The following is a 26,872-nucleotide window of genomic DNA, read 5'->3' as shown; positions in this document are numbered from 1 at the left end:
AGTATATCCCTAAGGTTCAGACAGAACTTTTACAAACCCAATAGTAATTGAAAGGCCAGATACAATAGGGCAGATGTATTAAGCCTGAGCAAGAGAAAAAGTGGAGATAAAGCAGAAGGTACCGTACCAGCCAATTAGCTGTGTTTGAAATTAACAGTCAGGAGTTGATTGGCTGGTGCATTATCACCTTCCACTTTATCTCCACTGTATCTCTTCACCAGGCTTAATACATCTGCCCAAATATATGTTAAGCAATTATACAGTCAATTGAAAGGCAAAGTTTATGCCTGTTTCTTGTCAAAAATATCTCAGTATCCTTGACATTGCAGCGGAAATTAAATAAGCAAATGAAAATAATGGAGATAGTAATGGCATAGAAATCGATAGAAGAAGACGAACAGCAGCGATGAATACATAATTCAGATATTCAATTTTTTTTTAGTGCAATGATTTTTGTGGTAAGCTAGGGAGTTCCCCAAATCACTAGGATTTAAGAGAATTGTGCCCCTCAATTATAATTTGTTTGTATTTCCTTCTAAAGCATGAAGTCACAGAGGAATTGGGGATTTCTCTACCATCCTAAAAGCAATAGGTGAGCCATATTTGATGTACAGAGAAATAATTCTGGCTTTAATCATGGTGAAAATATGATGTTACTGGCAAATCTTCTGGGGATCGTCATGGTCCAAAAGTAATTGCAGTGACATATGGAATACTGTGTTATAGAGATAAATGTTTTTCCCCAAGGGGATAAAACAGCTTGACCTAGATTCCCCATTTAAGGTACAGATGGAGCCGGCCTTGTCTTTGCAGGGGCTGGCGAAACTAACGCCAACGGAGCTCCTGTCGCCTCCCCCAACAACGGTCCTTCTCGCCTGCCCGACCCCACCGCTAACCCTGCCCATCTCCCTGAAGCAGAGATGGGCAGGGACCCGCTGCGCCACCGTCGAGAGACTGTGACGCGCGTGCGTGTGAGAAGCATGCGCATCCCAGTCAGATGGAGCACCTCTCTGCCTGCGATTGCCAGCGGGGACATTCTGCCGATCCCTGGAGCTGAAAGAGAGGTGCTCCATCTGTATCTGGGTTTGGTTATAAAGACTGCGTAGGACATGGTATATGTCTGAGCAGCACAAACTCAGGGGTCTGGACACTGTGCACTCCATTAGGGCCCGCTGACAGCTGGTGTGGTGATGGGGTGGAGCTTTGGAGAGGAGGGGTTATGTAGATTTAGTGTAGTTCTGTAATGGTTATTGTTCAGGGGCGGAGCTATAGGTTAGTTTCTTAGCCTTGTTTTCTGGAGGCTTCTGCCTCTTTCCAGTTTGATCTTTGCCCACCCTCCAGTGGAGCTTACAATCTATATTCCCTACCACATGTACATGCACACACAGACATTCTAGGGTTAATTTTTGTTGGAAGCCAATTAACCTACCTGTATATTTTTGGATTGTGGGAGGAAACCGGAGTACCCGGAGGAAACCCATGCAAGCACGGGGAGAATATACAAACTCCGCACAGTTAGAGCCATGGTGGGGATCGAACCCATGACCTCAGCTCTGTTAGGCAGTAATGCTAACCATTACACCATCCGTACTGCCTATAAACATATATATATATGTTTTATTGGCTTTTGCGGTGGCCGTTTCAGAACTTTATTTTGTCTTATGTTTATTTAGTTTAGGATTTTTTTTGGAGAGTTGATTTTTGATCTTATGAGTATTGACCAGCGCAAGGACTGAGGAGGCATGCATGACAGTATCGTGGTGGGTATCACCGTTCCAGGTAGACCCGGAATACACGCTATACAGGTTTTAGAAGATTAGATTTCTTGGGGACCCATGGTCCAATGTTTTTCCCTGTAAGGGATTTGGGCGTTGAGCTAAGCTCCTGCGAGTTGATACATGGCTGGGGACTCTGACATGCCCATGAAAAGTGGGTAGTTGCCCACTTTGGTGCTTAATGTTTATTTTTAGTTATTTTGTTTTATATTTCATTTATATATTTTTTTTTTTATAATTTTTTTTATTAAAAAACTGCACAGTGCAAAATATATATACATCTGCAATACAAATTTGTGCAAACGCATCTTTGTAACCATTATACTGTACATGTAATATAAAAACAAGTAATAAAAGAAATTTCAAAGAGTAATAATGTGGGTACTTATGTAGTATCTGGGCTGCGGATTTTTTGATTGTATGCCTTAACTTAAGGCATACAATCAGATGCGATGCGATGACCCGATTTTTCCATAGGATTCAATGTTAAAATGGACTGAGTCCATTTTAACATGGAATTCAATGGGAAAAAGGGGTCCTTTTCATACCCCTACTATCCAAGTGGGCATGGAGTTGGATATAAACCTGAGGCGAGCGTAGCGAGCCACCGAGCCCGAAGCGTGACAAGCGAAGCGAGCCCCGCGAGGGGACGGTATTCTGTGTCCCCTCGCGGGGCTCGCTACGCTCGCCACGCTTCGGGCTCGGTGGCTCGCTACGCTCGCCACAGGTTTATATCCAACTCCATGCCCACTTGGATAGTAGGGGTATGAAAAGGACCCCTTTTCCCATTGAATTCCATGTTAAAATGGACTCAGTCCATTTTTAACATTGAATCCTATGGAAAAATCGGGTCCATCGCATCGCATCGCATGCGATATGGTCGGATGCGATGCGATGCGATGGACCCGATTTCAAAATCGGCAGCCCAGTTAGTACATAAGTACCATAATGTGCTATAAAATAAGATTCTTATTACATTACAGACATTTTCTACTACAGTGGGTCACTTCACATGGGTCCTTGACAGGATACAGTCATATGCACACCTAGAGATAGCATTTATATATATTTTGAGCTATTTTTAAACCGTTCTTCTCCCCGCCACTTTAGCCTAAGGAAGGGACCTTTTTCTTAATTTTATAGTTAGATTTAAATAGGCTTTCCTCTCTAAATAGGCTAGTGAATAAAAAGCCATCCCCATTTCACCATATTTCAGTTGTCCGTGTCTTCATTTTAGATAAGTGGGTGTAAATGGTGTGTGGTGCATCTGACCATGTGCACATTCAGACAATGAATGTTGTAATATTTTGAGCTGGCATAGACAGTAGGATTTTTATACAGTACCACCATATTACAAAAACTCTAATTCTGGGTTTATCCTCTTGGTACTGTACTGTAGGTAGGTACTGTAGTTAAAGTTTTAGCAAAAAATGAAAATGGTGTTACAGAAACAATAGGACATTTGTGTCTGTGGTTCTCCCTGAAGACACATATAAAAATTGTACATGTAGTCCTAAATTCTGAGTTACAGTAGATGCTTCTCAAGAGGTTTGCAAGTTTGCACTATGGCCCTTATTCTAGTTAAATCGGACGGATGTGTATTTCAGACAGGAACCGTGTGTTCTTAGCCCCGCCTACTGTACGGATCGCTCACACCGCCCGAATGCGGTAAAACGCAGACCGAACGTACCTCGAGTGGATGTTTCATGTGAACACCTCCTCCATCTGTGGGAACCTCCCCCATCCTCCGATGGTCGCCGACCATCGAATGATGGACCGAGTGGTCAGGCAGCACTGAGTGCTCCAGACCACTCGGACATTTCACCATATGAAAGCAGGGATATGGGCGGGCAACTGACATCCGGCTATGTCAGCTGTCCGCCCCCCACACGTGCGTCACGGACGTATTACAATACGTACACCCAGTGTTTTCAGGGGAATGCCCATGAAACGCGGGGCGTACACATATGGTAATGAGCTCAAACAGCCCTTCACGCCTCTCTCCACCCCCAGCTCTGATAGTTCCGTATGATCATTTTCTGCACGGACCTCACGCCGTGTTCCTATGTGTGAGGCATTCGCACGTAAGCAGATACACCTCTGCACATGCGCAACCACCAACCATTGGCTGTCCGTCTGCACTCTGAGCCATAAGGGCCTAAGTGACAGGTTTATGTCAGGTGTACGTCAGATATGTTTGCACATAAGCTCAACCATGTCAGCACAAATGTTTTTTTTTTCACATTTGCTAGCTATTATAAATGATTGAACCTTAATTTACACATGTGTGTACACTACTGTATGTATTAGCATGGTACTTATATGTTAGTTGGGCGCCCACTAAGCTATTTGCTTCGTTTTCTGCGTCCCCTCGTGGGGCTCGCTATGCTCGCCACGCTTCGGGCTCGGTGGCTCGCTGCGCTCACCACACTATATAAATTCAACTCCATGCCGACATGAATAGTGGGGGTATGAGCGTACTAACTATAGTGGGCGCCCAACTAACATATAAGTACCATTAGCATCAACAGTGTATTATAAAAAAAACATGGTATTAGACAATAGATTTCTAACAGTACTTATTGAAAAAACCAACCATATTTTATTTTAGTTACATACACATCTCTCTTTGTATTGCTAAAGCCTCTGCATCTCACATGGGAAAGAGACTTATTTTCTAAGAAACAGTCATTTTATGCAGTAAACATGCAATTTCAAATGTCAAGCTGATGATTTTGTTTGTCACATTAACAGTAGAGAGAAACAGTTGCAGTCTAGAATTATTTCACATCTGTTAAATCAAAATTACATTATTTTTGCTCACATTTCAATGAAATTCATAACTATTTGTTGTATAATTCCTTGTCTAAAACAGAAAACACAGGGGTGGATTGTTGTTTTTTAGTGCAGTCTTTAAAAATTATAGTGTCTCGCAAGATACAATGCTGATAGAATATATAACATCATTTTTGCCAAGTGACATGTAGACCCGGGATTGATACGAAAACCCCGGCGGTCGGAATCCCGGCGTTCCAAAACCTGACGCCGGAATCCCGACTGCCAAAATCCCAACAAGGGGGGGGGGCGTGGACCTGTGAGGTTGAAATGCTCCATGTATACCATTAAATACTTGCACAAACACTGCTGTGTCTTGCCTTGACTGCAACCTTGTTACAATATATATATATATATATATATATATATATATATATATATATATATAAGCTAAATATAAAGATTTCTTAAGTGTTTCAACTAAATAAATACATTCTTAATTTGCATTTGTAGAAAACATCCAATTTCCCAAAATAATATGAGCTTAAAATTAGGGAATCCTGCTGTTAATGTGTAGGCAACATATTGAGGCGTATAATTAAGCAGTAAGTATAGTATTAAGAATTGTTTAATAATGATCTATTGTAACATTTTAGATAAGTACATTGTATTTGCTGTAAGCTAGCATTATCAGCTGATTTTACACATGTATTTTCTATGGAATCTAGAACCAGAGTAACCTATTTATCATCAAACGTTTGTTGTTTTAATATTACTACTATTTTACAGTTGTTTTAAGGTGACAAATAGTGATAATATGTTTTGAATTTTATCCTTCATAATTATTATAACACTAGCCCATGAATTTATAAGGAAATAACAGTGTTTTTAGATACAAAAATAGTAAGATGAGAAAAATGGTAACAAATTAAATCATCTAGGGTGGGATGTATGAAAGCCAATAATGTTTTTAAAAGTTTACTGCAATAAATATGGATCACCATCTGTACTATAAAGGTGCACAATAGATATAAGAGCCGTACAATTATATGGAGATGAGATAAGGTCATATACTTCAAGCTCAAGAAATTGTAACTTTACAATTACAGTACAGTACCTTGATTGGGAATTAAAAATGGCCCTGAATAAATTTCTAATTGTTGCCTTACATGGCCGGCATCAGGGGTTAAAGTGGAGGGGAATCGATTCCACCCCTTATAAATGGTAAGCGGAACTCAGTTTCACTTCCACTACACCCATGAACAATACAATAATCCTCACAGTGCCTTCCTTTTCTGGCGCGGCTGTCAAATTCAAATGCGTTTTGCTTGCTGTTTGCTTCAATCACAATTTGATCCCAATCGAATCAGGATCGAATCTCAAGCAATATTGCACTGGGTGTACACAGCATTAGATTTGGGTGGGGTGTGTTCAAATTGAAATCTAAATTGAATTGTAAAAATAAAGCAGCCAGTATTTACCCTGCACAGAACCAAAATAACTCGCCTAAATCGAAATCTCTATGCACATGTTATTTGCAGTCCAGCATGGTTTTGTCCATCTGCAAAAATGTCAGCCTTGTTAACAGTCTGAATCAATTCTTCTATAGTTATACTCCTCTAATGTCACAAGGTAACAGCAGTCGACTTTATATTCACAGATCTGGGCATCTTCAGCTATATGTGCTCACTCAGCATAGCTTATACCAGCCTTTAGATTTAATATAGCAGAACTGCTATGATAGCCACATTCATTCAAGTTTGTGTGGTAAAAACCCTGTTATTGGGTTTTACTGCATTTTGTTATGCAGGAAAACCTGCACGCACACGCCGGGTTACCGCTGTGAGTGGTATCACCAGCAAAAGCTGGCGATACCCGTAGAAGCCTATGGGCTTCTTATCACATCTACCGCCACCCCGCACCGACCCCCACCGCCCTGTACTTGACACGCCCTTTTCCCCTCACCTGTGTCCAGGCAGCCTCCTGCCGTGCTGCTTGGACCAGTGACCTCCTTCCTAGCCCCGTGCTTCCCCTTCCAGGTGCAGAGAGGAGCCAGCAGAGTCACTGGCCCTGCAGCAGCAGCTGGGCACAGCAGGAGGGGGAGAGCAAACGGGGACCCTCTGAAATATCGCCATCTGCATCGAAAAAGGCAGCTCTTAACGCAAGAGCTGGCTTTTGCAATATTAATCACGTAAGTTAGTGCATATGCGATTATTATCGACGCGGCGGAGTGCAGTAGCCGGCAAAGTGCAGCAGAGAAGGGTTGTGAATGTTAGTACATCGGCACAGTACTTTTTATATTGTTTCCCTTTGATAAAGAGTGATTTTAGTTCCTGGTTTACTATTATATTTTTAAATACTGTAGCATTGTGCAAAGAATACTGAACGTCAGCTCCTGGCCATTCCACCCAGACGAAACCCACACAAACAGGAAGAACACAGGACATGGGGAGAACACAGAGACTGCTTCAGAAAGGGTCCAGTTGGAATTGAATGTATGACCCCCAACACTGTGAAGCAGTCATGTTAACCACTGTGAACATTATCCTGCGTTCATGGGGTCTGAGTCAGTGGATCAAATGTTGCCACCGCATAAGATGTCTTGTGTAAAAACAAGCCCACTTTCAGCTTCTTTGGTCTGTGACCATCAATCACAGCTTCAGTCCTCTAATTAACCCTCAGGCTACCCAGGATGTCCACAAAAACTATGTTATTGGGGCCAGTGAAACTGCACCCTAGGACAAAGCCACTGACTTCAGCACACCTGGAAAATTATGCCAACATGCCCATGTTCTCTGGAACAAACTTGTTGCGACCTCTAAATGCTTGCATCCTGTTAATCAGGACCAGAGATTTAGCAATATTGCAAGTAGTGGTGGCTACAGCCCCTAGGCTGCTGCACCAACCATATAGTGCAGGGGGGAATCCACTTAGCACATATAAACATACATGTTACCATGTACAGTATGTAATACAGATGTAGCCATGTAGCAAACACCGCCTGTGAATAGTTACAGTCTGGTGGAACATTCAGTATACCGCACCATAGAAAAGATAATCATGGCTACATCTGTATACAGGGGGTTATTCAGACCTAATCACAGCCCTCTGATTTTACAGTATTTTTTTTTGCAAGCCGTTTGCAAGGGGATCAACAGGAAGCCGGTATTTGTGGGTGGTAACTGCCCATTTTCTGGGAGTGTCATAGAGACATGCACACATGCGCAATCCCAAACCAACAGTCAATCGAACCCATTCAGACTTGGGAGGGGGGCTAATTGGGACTGGGGAGGGGAGCTAACTGATTGCAATCTGCAACATTTTTCAGCCCTGAAATCAATTACACCCCCCCACCACTTCAGTGATTGCTTCACAGCCGTGCAAAGAGAGGGATATACGCTCACCATCATATGGATTTATCCCCCCACCCCCATGTGCAGCAGCATCGGGTAAGTCAATACTTGGTACTGTGATGGCCATAGGGAAACCGGGGGACACTGATGATGTCAGCTGCCCTCCCTCCCAACAGCCGGGTCCACCTGTGATATTGTGGAGCACTCTCAGAAAATGCTGGGATGCCACCCACAAAAGCTGTCCAGCTGTCAATCAGCCAGCTTATGGCATGCGTTCACAGGCCGTCATTGGCTGTGGCCAAGCGGAGATCCTCTACTAATCGCCCGGGCTGCAAATCAGGGCTGAATCAGCTCCTAAATCCAGGGCAGGCTGAATCATCCTCATAGTTCATTGGATGAAAAAATAAGTGTATTTTACATTAAAATGTGTCTTTTACATGGCTCACACTGTCCGTAAGTGAACACTTGTTATCAGTTACACAGAAGTATTTGAAAAAACTCTTTTTAATAGTCAGATTAGCAGAAGCTGTTTCCCTTACATTCTGTAGGAAGTTAAGAATATTTAGAAAAACAATGGTAAATGACCTCTGATTTAATTCATTGTTCTGTCTGTGGTAGCAGGTAGATTGTATAAGCTTTTAATTGGCATTTAATGTTCATCCATCAGGAACAAGCTGTGGCATGCAAGCTTGTTACTGCATTAAGAGAATATTGACCTGGCAGCACTAAACAATGATGGCATCAGTGAAAATAATGGCCTCAATTTGTGTTTTTTGTGTATTTGTTGTTTTGCTTTTTTAATGAATGTCTTTGTTAGTTTCATTTAAAAGGTATCTGAATCAGCACAGCATTTCTACTTTAGTTATTTATATGTATATAGATATTTATACAGATTTAAGGGCCTGATTCCTGTTCAATTGCAAAAGCATATTCTCTCTCTAATGGATAAAAAACCATGTGCACTGCAGGTGGGGCAGATGTACAGTAACATGTGCAGAGAGAGTTAGATTTTGGTGGGGTTTGTACTTCAAACTGATATCTATATTGCAATGTAAAAATAAAGCAGCCAATATTTACTCTGCACTAAATCAAAATAACACCCAAATCTAAAGCTGTGTACACACGGGGGCGATAGGGGCTGAAATCGCTGGAAATATGGCCGCTGGTGACCATATTGCCAGTGATTGGGAGTGTGCCCGGGCGATAAATCGCCGGGTGCGCGCTCCCGTTTTCAGCCCCTTTCTAATCGCTGGTCGCAGGAGCTTGCTCCTGCGACCAGCTAATTACCTCTGCGGCTCCCCCAGCAGAAGTTCCTTTTCATCAGCGACCATCTCTGGTCGCTGCTGAAAAGGAGACACTGGGCAATATATTGCTCAGCAATATATTGCTAGCAATATATTGCTGAGCAATATATCTCCCCCCGTGTGTACAGGGCTTAACTCTCTCTGTACATGTTACATCTGCCCCCCTGCAGTGCACATAGGCCCTTATTCACATTGGCGCGTACGCATGCGAATTTGCACATTTCACCCTGCTACCCCTATTGCGCATGTGCAGCTAACGCACTGCGCATGTGCAATCTAATAAAAAAGTACTCGCAAGCAATCTTCCGAGTAGATTTCTCTGTGCGAACGAGTGCATAGGTAGTAGGCGTGCAGTGGGCGTTAGCATGGGCGCGACCATTATAATGAGCAAAACTGGGCGTACACATGGGCGTACACATGGGCGTTCACTATGAGTGGTGGGTGTGCTTTCGCATGAGTGCAAGAGGGATTGTTCCCCTCAAACTCAAAACTTTTCACAAGCTCAAAGCAGGTTTTTAGTTTCGCACACCTTGCTCCTTGTAATGTGCTCATTCGTACGGAGCAAACACACGCACGAAATGGCTAAATCAATGGGTAAATCAATGGCACCTGCACACTATTGATACCAATACATGGTTGATTTCTGGAGACAATTAACTCGGCACAACTTCTGATTGCATACCACCAGCAATCACGTGTTAGCAGATACAAACTTCTTCTGTTAGCAAAGTTATTTTGACCAAACCAATGCGCTACAACCAAACAAATCCCACCCTTATAAATTTGCCTTATGTAACATACCACCACTATTGTCATTTCTACTCTGCTATATTTAGCATGTTGCCCCTGTCAACATTAGTCGACATGTGTCACCTCACATGCAACATAGATATCAGATACTACCTTTAGAACACAACACGTCACACATGTTAATTGCCAGTTTAAGTTATTTTTGAATTTGTGTGCGTTTTATTTCTGACCAATATGTAAGAATGTTAGTAAAGACAGGTACATACAGATGTGTAGTGTCAGTTATATAGCAAATTAAAAGGAAAGTGTTAGGAATGTTTATTGAGTAACAATGTGGGTTGTATGTGGAATAAACACATAGTCGAGATGCATTAATGATTGATGTAGTTACAGTAAAACTTCACACATCACATCAGGGTAGGTTGACATAGTAAAATATAGGAACAACATAATTAAGGCCATAACTTAACACATAGACATAAACAACACATTGTGTGTACTCATAGCCATTTATTACAGTTACACATTTAAACGTATTAAATATAAATGTACTGAGGGATAAGTAGTATGTTCCTTTTGCAACTTATTAGGGAAGCCACTTTAGATAATGAGGAAACATGATTAGATTCAGCTCTATTGTGTCAATGTAATTTGCTTTCAAAGTTGATTATTGTATCCAGCACATGGAAATAATTGAGGAGGGTGATGTGATTTAATTGATGTGTGAGAGGATGTTTGCTGCGTGCATACTAGTATTTGGTTTGCTAACATTTGGGGAGTAGAGCATGTTCGTTAGCAGACTGAGGTGAGTGTGCGTACGAAAATGTGTGGGTGCGAGCGACCAGTTACACGTACGCGCAATGATAGTCCACCCCCCTTTTTAGTATGGTTGCGTGCGAATGATTTTGCAAGCACTGTAGGCGTGCCTTCGCCCGATGCGTGCGTGTGGTTTTTTTTTGTAAGAGTGCTTGCGAATGTGCATGCGAGTGCATGAACCTGAATGAGGCCCATAGTTTTGTCCATTAGCGAGAGAATTTGCTTTTGCAAGTGAACCAGAATCAGGCCCTAAGAGTCTTCAAAAATAGTGGGGCAGATGTATTGATCCTTAAAAAGAGATTTACACAAGGTTGATAAAGAGAGGAAAATGTCCAGCCAATCAGCTCTAGCTTCCATGTTAAATGATGTGATGATTGAATGGTTGTTAATCACTCGTTATCACCCTTGTGTTAATCTCTTTTCAAGGATCAATACATCTGCACCTCTATACCTAACTTCCTCCAGATTGGACTCAGTAAGGCCAGGTACACATTAAGCAATATATACTGTAGGCCATATATTATTCTAATGCAGATTGGAACCATATAGTGAACATATCACTCAGTGTGCAACATCATCTGAAGTGCTGCCAAACATGCTAATGACGTGATGAAGGTGATTGCGGAATGTACTGTACTGTATTGCATGGCCATACCCCAGATTATGCAATGTGTATGGTAGTGCAATATATTGGTACACATCGTTCTGATGGTGTCACAAATGTTATTTTAGAGCTTTGAAGATATATTTGTTATATCATTTCACTGAAACAAATAAATTAATAAATTTATTTGTTTGAAAACAACACATATACAGTACTTTACTTGGGGGATAACAAGGGCAGAGATTACAACAAACACCTTTTGAAATTTACCAAAAATCTGAAATTTGCAGGCCCTGTAGGAATTTTTTAAAACCTTAAGGTACACCCTGTTAGCACACCATCTGTTGATATAATACCGTAGTCGATTTTACTCCTATATGAAGTTGTTTTCAGAGTTCTTCTAGTATGCTACTTTAGGTCTTTTTCACTATATGACATCTTTAAATAAATGAAAGTACAGATTTGGGAGAAGTTGGGAAAATATTGGTCTGTGTCTCCTGGTTCCCGCAGTCAGTCCATCCCAGCAGGGGAGTAGGGAGCAGCTGAGGTGGAAAATGAAATGTTTGATGGAGAGTTGGGAGGAGGGAAGGTGCTGGGCAATTTGAGGCGACCAAGGCCGTCTTAATAGATTTGTAGGCCATGAGCCTACAATTATGTGCCTTTCTGCAAGTAATGCCTTGGGGCCTCTGCACACCCATTCACTGAAATACATATTAAAAAATCTATAAATATAACTCACCGCTCCTGTGGTTCTGCACCATCTCTCTACAAGCTTCCATACTGTGAATGGCTGCCATGTAGAGAATGCTGCATTCTGATTGGTAAAGAGCTCTAGCCATGCACTAATCAGCTATTCACTGTCTTCCTGTAAGCCACTAGATTTATTAAGGTATATATTTTTAACAATTAACATCAAAATTGTTGTTTTTAAACCCAACATGGCACAAATTGCCATGCTCCTTTTTAATACAGTACAGTATGTTCAGGATACAAATTGTCAGATATATCAATATGTGGTTTCACAAGATGCTGAAAACTCCATAACACACAAATAAGAGAGCAATAAAATAAAGGAAATAAAATAGACAAACCACAGGCAAATTTATCAGTAATCATTAATGTTGGATACCTATCAAATATTAGGCAGCCTTATATAATGCAGGTGTTTACTGTGGCTTTAAATATTTTATCAGAAAAAAATTAAACAATTTCTTGAACAAGTTTGGCAAAATGTATTTTTTATTTATTTTGGTGTTTACTGACCTGGAGCTGGCTGTGATGACAGTCCTGTTAGAAGATAGCAGCAAAGGAGAGGACGACATTATATTTAGGAATGCTGTTGTGGATGAGAACCTGACGTGGAGAGACTGGGGGGTGGCGCAGTGACAGCTCTGACCTTGCAAGTTCTGGTACGTCTTGATGGACAATGTTATGGCCATCTGTGCCTGGCTGGAGGAGCAGAACTTGCAGGACAGACCAACTGGAAACTGCGGTATAATAAGTCTAGCAGTTTGGATGGTAAAATCACTAACACATTATAAGGTGTCTTCAGTGTCTTGAGTGTCGGACTGGAGAAAGATGGGCCCACAGATGGGATCGCACTGGTAGAAGCCCATGCTGTGGACGACAATGATGCGGGAGCTCCCATCAGCGATCACTGATCAACATCTGCCCCTACACATTCGGAGTTTTTGTAGTTTCAAACATAAAAACTGAGCTACTTTGAGCTCAAGATCGTCTAGTGTGTATGGACCTTAAGACTGGGCATGGTCCGGCAAATACAACTCATGCAGACCTGTAGAAAACACACATTTTCACTACATTAATATGTTTACAAATTCTACTATTAATAAAACGTTGTGAAGAAAATGTAAGAAAAAGATAACTCAATCCAAGCAATGTTTTACAACGTCAAAGAAATGTCTGCTCTTGAGTTATGTAGAAAGAAAAAGTTACTAATAAATGTGGTGATGATGAGGATGACTAATGCCCCATACACAATGGGCGATTATGCCCACTGCCAACACCGGCTGCCGCTGGGTCCTGGTGGGGTGTCGGCATTGGCAAGTGCATACACAATTAACGATTGGAGGATCAAGGATATTGCTCAGAAGAGCCAAAATGAGTGATATATTTCATTATATCACCCAGTGTGATGCACGTTTAGACATAGAAATTGTAGTTGATCCTCTGGACACTTACCTTGGTCAAAGAGCACAAACAATAAAAAATCCATCTCTAAAGTATAAAAATATTTTAAGCCAGACAACATTTCTGATGGCATCTGTACACTGTGTCACACCAAAGTCATTAGAGGTAGAGATGTTTAACACATACACACCTCTTCCCTGTTACATCATTTGCAACAAATTCATGCAAGTGGCCCATCAAAGGAAGTATTATCAAGCAGTCCAGCATGAGCTACGAGCAGTAGGGATAAATACCTCATGCAATCTTCACCAACCACACTTTCATCATCAACATCCTCATTAACAAGTATTCCTACTGCTTCCAATTTGTAAATCACTTCCCTATCGTCGTCTATGATTTCCAAGAAGAAGGCTTGAACAAGGGGCTGCTGTTGGGGATGAAACTTAATTACAGAAGGGGAACAAAAGAATGAACATCGTTTTTCAACAACCACCTAAGAAACAATTATTTCCCATGGAACAAAGTATGGCAGCCAGTATGCCGTTACACTGCAGATCATTAAACCTACAAAAGCTCTGTAACCATTTTACCGCTTGCTGCAACCTTTTGGATTTGATCAAAGATAAAAGATTTTTTGGTTCAAATTAATTTTTTGTGCCCTTATGCACAGTTACACATTCACAGCAACCTTTTGTTATCAGAGATCTGATGATACCATATCTTACACAAGAATACCGACTTTAACCACATGGATTGCAATATCAAAACATTTATTGGCTATAATCATTATTTTTGTTATTTGTGCTCTTGCACAGTAAAATCTCCACAGCTGCCTTTTGCTATCAGTGATGTTATGATACTGTCTCACATGCAAGAATACCCGACTGTCATGATTGGATTTTTTGTACTTTAATGCACAGTGAGACATTCCCAGCAGTCTTTTCCTATAAGAGAAGTAATGATCCCACCACAAAAAAAAAAACGATCCCACCACAACAACAAAAAAAATATTGTTTTTTGTAAACCTTTGGACAGAAACTTGTTCTCAAACTCTAGATGTGATATGACACCTCTCAAACAAGAATAACCAACTGCAACCACTTTGATGTTAACAAAAAAATGTGTTTTTTTGACACTTTAATGCAGTTATTCTCAACCTCGGTCCTCAGGATCCCCAACAGTTCACGTTTTCCAGGTCTCCACACAGAATCACAGGTGAAATAATTAGCTCCACCTGTGATCTTTTAAAATGTTTCAGTGATTAATGAGTGCACCTGTGCACCTGCCGGGTGACCTGGAAAACTTGCACTGTTGGGGGTGCTTGAGGACCAAAGTTGAGAACCACTTCTTTAATGCACACATCCACAGCAGCAGAATGCTATTACTTACATACAGTACAATGAGTATCATTGAATGAGATATGTGTGTGTGTGTGTGTGTGTGTGTGTGTGTGTGTGTGTGTGTGATCAGATGACCCCTTAAGGGTGCTGTCATAAGGATCCATGCTATTTCTATTGTTTTCATGTATTGTGATATGTTGTTGGAAAGCTGATGGCATTCCAAATACAACCAGGTCAATGGGATGGCGTGGCCAATAGGAGGGATCATGGCCACACCATTGTAAACAATTTGAAGTGGGTGCGGGCTGTGTGCTGGTGCAAAGGCTGCTGCTGCAGCTACCTCTTTCCCTTGCTCAACACACAACACTGAACAGCATGTGCTGAGCAGGGGAGAGAGGTTGTGTTGCTGTGACAGCCTCTGATCTCTACTCCCACTGCCCGGTCTTTGCAGCGGGAGAGGGGGGCTTGGAACCCAGGCCCCTCCAACAGACCCTGGCCCAGGTGATAAGTACCTGCTCCCCCCCTCTCAATGGCAGAACACAATAAACAGACTCACTTAAATGGACCTTTAATCCCTTGAGTGGTGGGTTTTCCTGGGGCAGGACAAACCTACCAGGACAGGTTTGTCCTGCCTCAGAAATACTTACCACAGAAGGGGAAGCCACTGCCTTCTGCAGCAGCCCCTGCTCACCTGGGCCTGCTGCTGCCTACTTTGGCTGTTTGCATCCAACAGTGTTTTCAGGCCGTTTGGGGGGTGGGCTCGGATGTTTGTGCACCCAGAGTTTCATCTGTTCGTTCGTCTGTTTGAGCATTCCTGTAATTAGATGCCCATACAAATGAATGGCTGAGTGTGGCCAAACCTCCCTGAGTGGAGATGGGGGTGGTGAGGGGGAGGATCAGAAATGGGGGGATTTGCAACAGGGGGGGTGGTGGTGCACTAGTGGTTCACTGCTGGGGGCTCCACTGGCGCAGCTTAGCCTGAGAAATTTACAGGCATTCCACCGAAGGGGTTAAAGGTATATTAGGGTCCAATAAATGAAAAACATTTTCACTTTACAAAACTTTTGAGAATTGCATTAGCATACACTTTCGCCCGTCCTTCAGACGGGCCTTAAGACTAGTGAAAATTATAATAGCACTTCTCAAGCAAGAAAATTCAACTGAAACTCTTCTTTTTCTTCTTCTTTTTAATGGTTATTTATATTGAGCAATATATATTATTATATGGTTCACATACTTTATACACAGTGGCAGAATGATGTTTTGGGGACTCTAGGACCCCTTTCCAACAAACAACAAAATAGGGCAACATCCTACAAGGTTCAAATATCTACTTCTCACACCCCCCCCCCCCCCCCCCGCCTTCAATAATCACCGAACAGCTTTAGTTATCACATCACAGGCACCCTTGCCTTTCAATAGTCACCTTACAGAACCCTCACTTTATTAATTACCTCAGAGCACCCCCCCCCCCCTCTCTCTCTCTCTCTAGGAAACCCCAGGAAGCTTAGCACCAGTAAAATGACCTTATTAGACACCTCCTTGTCCTGGGCTCCTCACTTTCCTGGGACAGGCCCTCTCAGGCTCCATTCTTGGCAATGCCACAAAGAGAAGGTTTTCAGGCTGTTGGGATCTGTAGTTTAAAAATGGATTCATATTTCATGCTATTTACAGAGCGCAAATTGCAGAGCTAGACTACAACTTCTTGAAGCCTGGTTGTAATTGTGTTATTGGGTACAAGCTATAGCCATACAGTACATAATAACAAGAGGTAGAAATCAGAGTTTTGGTGTTAAAATGCACAAGTGAGACGAGTGATGATTCTGTCAGGAAAACAGTCTTTTTTTAATAACACTCTCTTAAAAACCTACAACGATTTTGTAGAACAATTCACTCATTTAAAAAAAAAAGTTGCTTCAGGAACCCTCTGGGTCTAGGGGCACTGGGGCAGATGTATTAAGCCTGGTGAAGAGATAAGCTGGAGACAAATTGGAAGGAGATAATGCACCAGCCATTCAAATCCCAACTGCCATATTTCAAACACAGCTGATTGGCTGGTGCTTTATCTCCTTCTACGTTATCTCCAGTTTATCTCTTCTCCAGGCTTAATACATCTGCCCCACTGAATCTTAAGCTTCATTAGTTTCATAGTAGATCCGCCCTTCCATACACACACACACACACACCAGAATTATTGTTCTTGTCAGAAGCCAACTTACCTACCCTCACAAGCATAAGCTGACAATGTACACCCTGCAGTATACAAACAACCTTATTTTTAATCGAAAACCTCAGTACTGTAATGCAGCAATCTAATGTGCCCCCGTTATGGCCAAATAATTTTTGACTTATGCACAGCCAAATGTCCACAAGATGTGACAATATTGCCTCTCGCACAAGAATGTTGCCTCTCGCACAAGAATGTATCACTTTAATGCTGTCATTTATCCCAACTTTAACCACTATTTTGTTTATTCATATTTGTATGTAAACACACTTCAACAGCAGCCATTTGCTATTAGAGATATGAAGTTACTACATTAAACAAGGGATATTACCACACAGCAAATACCAGATTAGTGACCAACTATACAAAACATATAGTGTATGGTGTGTAATTACCATTGCAACCTGGGAAGATGATCTAGCTTTGTACTAAAGGTCTTGATGACTCAGCTAACACCTAAAAGAAATTGATTGGCCGGGGACAGCAGAGCTTGGATACAATATCATCTCCAAGAGCCCACTGAACAGAAAAAACTAGGATTACTGATGACTTGGGAATAAACTGGGTCATCAGCCATGTGTAAAGTGTAGCCCTGTCTTTAACCTGTGCTTGTGTCCTGGGCATGAGTTTGAACCCAGGATTTTCTGGCTGAACATGGTATAAGTCAATATTCAGTCAATGTATTAGCAACAGGCAAGAAAAAAATGTTTTCTTTTTTCATCTTTTGCAAATTCATAGACTGAAAATAAAAGTTTTTAGAATAAAATGATTCAATTATGTTGCCCTTTTTTAAAAGTACATGTCTATCCTGACACTATACCATCTCACACAAAACTAGCATTTTGGGCTCAAAAGAACGTATTTGTACGTATACAGTACTGTATATAATGTCACATGTTTAAAGCAGCCGTTAGCTATCAGAGATGAGATTATACTGTTTCTCTCACAAGAAAACAAGTTTAACAAGTGTAACAAGGGGTGCCGGACGGGGTCCTGACAGTCAGGATCCCGACAGTCATTTACCCGACGTTGGGATCCCGACTGTTAAAACACAGACAGACGGTTCCCGGCGGCCACCGACTATTCACTCTGGTGGGGGTCCACGACCACTATAGAGAGAAAATAGAATAGGTGCCGAGCGTAGGGAGCCACCGTGCCTGCAGTGTGGTGAACGCAGCGAGCCCGCAAGGGGCTTTGTTGCGCTCTCCATGCTGTCTGAGTCTGGCCAGTCCGGATCCCGATGTCGGGCTAATGACTGTCGGGATCACGACTGTCGGAACCCTATACCACACCCATAATAAGAATAAAACATTTGTTGGCTTAGAATTTTTTTTGCCACTTTAATAAACCACCACACATTCACAGCCCCCAATTACAATTATAGATGGGATTATACTGCCTCGCAAACAAGAATAGCCAACTGTAACAGATTTTTTTCTTTTTTTGAGGGGTATGGGGAGAGCATGAATAATAAAAAAAATATGAAATGAAAGCTGGTCCTTTCCACAGAGAGTTATCTCTCACTGGTGTGTCAGACAAGACTCCTGAATGTTAGTGGAGTAACTCCATTTTGAACTTGCTATAATGTAATACGATCAGGGGTTAAAGTGAGGGGTAACGGGGTGGAACTGAGTTCCACCACCTCTAATGGTGAGGTGGAACCTCTTAACCTCCACATTGGCCCTGCACTGTAATTCTCACAGAATAGCATTCTAGTTTACAGGGAGGTGCCAAAAACCCTACCACTGGCCCTGTCTCTGCCTAATGGGGGAAGGGTAGGGGGTTTAATTAGGTGGCATACAGAAATGAGATCCCCACCTCTGTATGACCACTTTAAGCCCTGAATATGATACTACATCTACTCTATATATGGTTTTGGTGTTAAAAGAAATTTGATATGCATATCTGAATACACAGATTAATTTCTGTACAAAGATAAAAGATACATTTATGTATAAATCGGACTCAATTTCATTGTGTGTATGGGCATACCATTATCACATAGAAATGTAAATTTATCATTTATTTATTAACAGTTTCTTATATAGCACACATATTCTGAAGCTCTTTACAGAGAATATTTGAACATCCACATAAGTCCCTGCCCTAGTAGAGCTTACAATCTATATTACCTACCACATGTACATGACCTAAAGATACCTTTATATTCATTTTATATATATCATCCCTGTGAGTACAGTACGCCACCAAATATGTTCAGTGTAAGAAGTTGGAGGGACTTCTATCAATACATCCCATCCAATAGACTATCACCATGGGACTGTTAGCCACTTGAGCTACAGGCTGTCCCAGAAAATTTGCGGTCATACTACTAAAATGAATGTGTGCGCCAGTGGTGTCCAGGTGTGCACCACTAGCGCATCACCTGTCTGGGCACCCCACAGTGGTCGCTTTGCTCTCCCCTCCCATCAATCCCCCTCACCTCTCAGCTCCAGCAATTGTATTCGGGAGCTCCCCTGCCCCGGCCGCCATTAGTTCTAGCAATAAGCAGGCGGCAGGCTCTGGGATATCGGGCGCCCGAGTCCTCCTGAGCCGCCCGAACATCCCCGAGGTTGCCACCTATTATGATCGGTGGCTGGGGCAGTGGCAGAGCACAGGAGCTCTGGCGTCCGGCACCAGAGCAGAGATGGGGGGGGGGGGGGTGGCCCACAACTCTGTGGTGGGTTTTGCTGGGGCAGGACAAACCTGTCCTGGCAGGTTTGTCTTGCCCCAGCAAAACCTACCCCTCAAGGAGTTAAATTCATTTTGTGAGGTCTTACAGGTACTATACAACACTTTTGTTTTTTTCTCAAATGGACAAAACCATGATGCACTGCAGCTGGGATAAATTTAACACATGCAGAGGGAGTTAGATTTGGGTGGGGCTTTCCCTGTACATGTTACATTTGCCCCACCTTATATTCGTGTTCTAAGTGTGAATGATTGTTTTTTCATGTGGGGACTAATGTGATTGTTTTTGTTTATGTGGGGTTCAGTGTGTGTGTCCTTTTCCCCTTGGGGCATGTTTTGGCAATTTTAAAATCTTGTTCGTGGTGCCATGAGTTGAAATAGGTTTAAAATCACTTCTCTATAAGCTGGTGAGTTTGTTAATTTGGGCGCATGCATGGGACCATGATCCTGCACATGTGCACAATTACAGACCACGAGCATTCAAAGGCAGGAGCGCTGCTGGATACAATGGAGGACATTTACTAAGATGGATGTTCTTTTTCATATGAGATGTTTCATATGAGATGGCAACCAATCAGACTACTTCTTATTTATTTAGCACCTAGAAGATAATAGATAGTGGCCCTTACTCAGATCTGTTCTCAAAATGGGCAAAACCATGTCCACTGCAGGTGGGGCAGATGTAACATGTGCAGAGAGAGTTAAATTTGGGTGGGGTGTGTTGAAATTGAAATCTAAATTGCAGTGTAAAAATAATGCAGCCACTATTAATCCTGCACAGAAACAAAATAACTCCCACAAATCTAACTCTCTCTATACATGTTACATCTGCCCCACCTGCAGTGCACATGGTTTTGCCCATTTTGAGAACAAATTTGTACTGCGATCAGATCTGAATAAGGGCCAGTATCTGATTGGTTGCCCATAGCAACATCCCATGTGAAATACAGATGGAGCCGGGCTCCCTCTTGCTGGCGAATCGCCAGAACGTCACCCCTGGCGATCCGCCAGCAGCCCGGCGTCCATCTGACTGAGACACGAGTGCGTCTCACGCGCACGTGCGTCTCAGTTTCCGGGCGGCGGGGCGACGGGAACCCTGTCCGTCTCCGCTTCAGGGAGACGGACAGGGTTGGGGGGGTGCGGGGAGGTGGTGGGGACCCCGGGTGACCGGCGACAAGCCGGCGGGGACCCGGGGGAAGCCGTCGGAAGGGGACGCGCGCGCATCTTGTGCGCGCGCGTCACCTTTCGCAGATACGTCGCCATCGCCAACCCCTGCAAAGAAGAGACCCGCTCCATATGTAGAACTCACATCTTAATAAATTTCCCCCAATATATTAAAGTTTAAAATATGCTGCTAAAAGGTTGATATGATACAAATCAGAATTAAAAATAAGGAATAACGTAGGAAACATTGAATTTATTTTTTACAGTAGTTATTGTTCTTTATTGCTATGTCATATATATCAACCTACAGTAAGATTGTATTTCATAAAGCAAGCCTCTTGGACAGTTTGAATTCCCCACTAGTTCACAAAACACAATCCGGTTCCCTTTTACGAGCTATTCTTTAAGATACCAGTTAATAATTATATAGAACCGGTTTTTGTCTTACAGTACTGTATATGGAATTATTTTAATTTAATGTACTGCATATCTGCATTCCTGTCATTCATCAAGCTAGTGGCTCTGCAGAGATAAAAAAAATGTCTAGATGTCTGATAGCGTGATATTAAGCATAAAGATGGTATAACACTGACAAATGCTTTTTGCAGCTTACTGTATGTCTCTGAGGTCAACTTGAGACTTGTTTACTGCACAATCCATGACAAAAAATAATGAAGGTTGTCCCTGAGTTTGTCACCACTCATTCAAGTACATTATTCTAGAACATAATGACGATAGTAATTGAAGGAATTCATATTGTTTCTTCTGCAAACAGTTCTAAACATTGGGTACCAGACTCAGGACAATACAAAATTGTAGTAATTGTGGGCCAGATGCACTAAGCTTCACAAAGGCCCTTATTCTGATCGGTGCGGATATATCCGTGTGCGTTCGGGCCGCCGATGTTTTGTGTCTGCGCATGTGCAGAGGCGTCTCTGCTCATGTGCGAGTGGGGCGTACGGCCAAATCCCGCATGATATGTGAACACTCCGAACAGGGGGTGGAGAGGGGCGTGAAGGGCTATTTGGGCTCATTACCATATGCATACGCCCCGCGTTTCATGGGAGTTCCCATGAAAACGCTGGGCGTACGTATGGTAATGCGGCCGTGACGCACGTGTAGGGGGCGGACATATGACATAGCCGGATGTCAGCTGCCCGCCCTGATCCCTGCTTTTGCACGGAGAAATGTCCATGTGGTCTGAGGTTGCGGGTGCTGGTGGAGCACTCGGTTCTGCATTCGATGGTCTGCGACCATCGAATGATGGGGGAGGTTCCCTTAGATGGAGGAGGCGTATTCCGTGAAAAATACACGTGCGGTCCGTTCGGCCAGCTTCTTACCGCATACGGACGGAGTTGGCGATCCGTATGGAAGGCGGGGTTTCGCACGCACGGTCCTGGCCGCATAATCGGCTCCGGCCGCACCGATCAGAATAAGGGCCAAAGTGAGAAAGTGGTGAGTGATAAACTATCAGCCAATCAGCAGCTAGCTGCCATGTTACAGGCTGGGTTTGAAAAATGACAGCTAGGGTCTGATTGGCTGAAAGCTTATCACTCTCCATTTTCTCACTTTTTGAAGCTTAGTGCTTCTGGCCCACAATGACTACAATTTTGTATTGTCCTTATCATGGCAATATGATATTACTGTTCTCCCGAGTGTATTCATTTATCACATGCAGGGACCGGAAATCTGAAAAAAGCCCCTCCCTGTTGAAGGCATATAATTGCTAAAGAACTCTCAATCATTCCCTTCTCATTAATAACCACCTATTATCAACTCCTCCCACTGCACAGAGGGCAGGTAATCTGCTACTACCACCAGGCTCAGGGGCAAATGCAGGATTTGCAAGGGGGGTTTACAGAGAGGGGTGGAGTGATGCATCGGAATCGCAGCTGCCGGTATTCCGACAGAGGGGCAGGAGCAAAATTGCCCCTTGCAGGCTTGATGGCTCACTGCACTTGCCACAGGTTCTATTCTGACTCTATGGGGGTCGTGGACCACTGCGAGATAATATAATAAATATTAAATAATAAATTAATTTAGGTAAAAAGCCATAAAATACATAAAATAACAATATATTACATATAAACAAAACCTACTTAATTTTCTAATCCTATTGAGGCATGGAAAATTATATATTCTCAAAAAAATATAGAAAGTCATATTAGAAACCAAGTCCTGCTGATACGTTTGTAGGACCTTTTTTTAATCAATCAAGTCATGCTATTGAAGCTGGATTTTAAAGTAACAATCCTTTTTGGAAGTTGCAACTTTGTATAGTTGAATATTAAAAAGCTGCATTTGGCAGCAGGGGAATCCACAGGACTGTGTTAAATAAAAATGCAAAGTGGGAACTTCCAACAAGGATCTGTTTTCTTCACAACCCGCGATTTGCCGGGGTTTCAAAAGGGTGGGTGGCCAATTACCAGGGGTGGGGCTTAATTGCAGGCCATGGCAGTGAGTTAAATTCCATTTAAAAAATTGGTCTGTCAGGGGGGTACTCAGAAACCCCCCCTGCGTGCACCACTGTGGCTCCTATACCAATATCTGGAACCACTGCATTGCTAATGCTTGGAACATCCTGCTCTTATTATGAGAATGCCACAAGAACAATCTGTTCCCAAATCTTACAAACCAAAATAACTTTGAAGTACATTTCTATAATTGCACAGTCCATACATTTAATCATGCCATGCATCAATTTTAGAAAGGCACACACACAGCACATTAGCCCTTTGAGTGCCAAGTGAATTTGTCAAAATAGGTGTGAAAGTTGCCAAGCAAACATTTTTATTAATTATAATAGCCTTTAAGGCTTACATTCTATATGAAATATAATCTTTTTTTACACAGCATTTTTTATTTGAATTTATATAACAAATGTGAGCGACACTGTCATTTTAGCAGATATTTCGACCATCTCTCACAGAGATGTTTGCACTAAAAATTTAACTCCACTTTGAATTATAACAATATTGTTCTAGTCTCAGAAAAACACCAGTTTCTAACATGCCAAAGATATTCAAATAAACATTTATAAATATAATATATAAAATATGTATATATAATTTTCTTTTGAAAACTTAAGAGATGGGTTACACAACATATTTATTATACTATGCTTGTACTGATTATATCTAGTTATTTGAGTGATGTTACATTTTTCCTCTTCAATTATTCTCAATATGTTTACTACAATTTTCTTCTAATATCTATCGCAGTAAAAATGTTAAAAAGGTTACGTGTTTGATGTCACTTTAATGAATGTTTTCTTCAGCTGATGTCTTTGAGATCACTATGAGGCTTGTTTACTGCACAAAATCCATAATCAAAAATAATAATCACTGTGTCATCATCTGTAAAGGTACAGTACCTTATGGCAGATCACATGCACATAACACATACTGATCTTGCTTCCTCTGGTACAGTAAGTGAATAGAAGTGAAGCTACACTGGCGACAATGTGTGGACCTTATTAAGGCAGTGATGTTTATTTACCAAGATGGGAGCTCTATTGAAGATGGGATGTTGCTATGGAAAACCAATCAGATTATTATTATTATTATTATTATTATTATAATTTTATTTATAAGGCGCCACAAGTGTTTCGCAGCGCCGTACAAAGGAACAATACAGGGAAACAAAACTTGGCATAACATTGAATAAATAACAAAAATACAGTACAAATAAAGAGCGCCACAGATCAATACACATTACAGCTTGGGTACAAGTAGTGAGGACTCAAATCTCATAGGAGATTCTATCTAATATCTTCTAGAAGGTGCTAAATAAACAAGAAGTCATTCTGATTGGTTTCCCATAGCAACATCCCATCCCCCATTTCCCAGTGATCCTATCTAGGCTAGTGGAAACTGTAATACTGCACTTCTCAAACCTTATATAAATATCTATGAGCAATTCTATGATTTCTTTGCACTTTAAATTACAGATATTGGGGCAGATGTGTTAAGCCTTAACAAGAGATAAATGCAAGGGTGATAAAGAAAGATAAACGTCCAGCCAATCAGCTCCTTACTGACTTTTTTCAAACACAGCCTGTAACATGGCAGTTAGCAGGTGATTGGCTGGATGTTTATCTCTCTTTATCACCCTTGCATTTATCTTTTGTTAAGGCTTAATACCTGTACATCTGCCCCATTATTACTTATTTGGGTACTTATGTATTATCTAGGCTGCCAATTTTTTGATTGTATGCCTTAACTTAAGGCATACAATCAGATGTATCGCATTGAATCGCATCACATCGCATACGACCATATCGCATGCGATGCGAGGACCCGATTTTTCCATAGGATTCAATGTTAAAATGGACTGAGTCCATTTTAACATGGAATTCAATGGGAAAAAGGGGTCCTTTTCATACCCTTACTATCCAAGTGGGCATGGAGTTGGATATAAACCTGTGGCGAGCGTAGCGAGCCACCGAGCCCGAAGCGAGCCTCTCGAGGGGACGGTATTCTGTGTCCCCTCGCGGGGCTCGCTACGCTCGCCACGCTTCGGGCTCGGGCATAGGTTTATATCGAACTCCATGCCCACTTGGATAGTAGGGGTATGAAAAGGACCCCTTTTCCCATTAAATTCCATGTTAAAATGGACTCAGTCCATTTTAACATTGAATCCTATGGAAAAATCGGGTCCATCGCATCGCATCGCATCGCATCGCATGCGATATGGTCGGATGCGATGTGATGCGATGCGATGGACCCGATTTCAAAATCGGCAGCCCAGTTAGTACATAAGTACCCTTATTTGTCATAAGTCCTGCAGAACAATGAACAAGGTAATATAAACAGTAGAGTTCACGGCATAAATACTGTTAACAAAAGAGAGCAATGCAAAGCAAAAAGACAAGTTGTAAAAAAGCAACAGACAGGGAGTGACAAGTACAAGGGAAATAATTCTACACTCCACCTATCTGTAGCTAAAGTCAGCATACACTGCTTTGTTGCAATGGAAGGTACAGACTCCTGATTCCCCCACACACAAACACACACACACACACACACAACGCGTTCCCCCGCAGGCATGCAAATAAAGGTTTAACATAAACATCCATTCACAGCTTGCGTGCGAGGAAGAAATCATATGATGGTCGCCAACCATCGAATGATTGCTACAGCGCTCGCAGATGTAAGCCACTCTCCGGTGTCTTACATCTGCGGGCACGCTGTGCAGGATGACGTCAGCTGCCTACCCCCACCCCACCCATGTCATTGCCAAAATACCCCATGGGAACACCCAAGAAAATCTAAGCGTTCCCATGAGCGCAGCCCGTCACAGCCGCCCCAGGGTGCAAACGGGACAGTGAACAGACAGTTTGCCATGCCCGCTCGCACCGAGCATCTGCACGTGCGCAGATGCTTAACATCTCTCCCCTGTGCGAACACGCAGGAGAGCGAGGCAACCAGAATAGGGGCCTTTATGTACAGTAGTAACATGCAATTTCAGCACTTAGATAAATGTAAATCTATAAATGCAGCAAATATTATTTGGTACAACTTTTACCAATTCTAAAAGGAACTTTCCAATGCACTAGAGAAAAGCTCCATCTACCAGACCTGTATAAAGGAGTTTGTCTCACTGTCACTAACAAAGAAAAACTTTCAGAAACTTTAGAATTGCAGACAAAATGACTGACACACAGCACCGTATTTGTGATTTATTATACACAGTTTATGCTTCTGGCTAGTCTTACAGTTGTGTGGGTGAGATCCATTTTCTGTGATGCTTTTATACCTAATATTGTATCTCACTATTATTGTGGGTAGAAATAATCAAAAATGTTCCAGAATTCAAGAACATGCCATTTTAGACTAAAATAACTATTATGTGTTAGGGGATTTAAAAAAATATTTTGAACAAAATAATATATATTTATCTATTAAATTATTCTGAAAGCCT

The 26,872-nt window shown here is 42.0% G+C and overlaps 1 protein-coding gene across 1 annotated transcript in view; it reads left to right on the top strand.

Annotated features, from left to right (window-relative positions):
• GC (GC vitamin D binding protein) overlaps window positions 1–26,872 on the top strand; it is a 122,307-nt gene that overhangs the window by 12,214 nt on the left and 83,221 nt on the right. The window lies entirely within an intron of this gene.

This window comes from Crinia signifera, chromosome 1, assembly GCF_055691185.1.
Source record: "Crinia signifera chromosome 1, ASM5569118v1, whole genome shotgun sequence".
Classification (NCBI taxonomy): Eukaryota; Metazoa; Chordata; class Amphibia; order Anura; family Myobatrachidae; genus Crinia; species Crinia signifera.
Note: the sequence above shows the minus strand (reverse complement) of the source record. Positions and strands in the feature narration are given on the sequence as shown.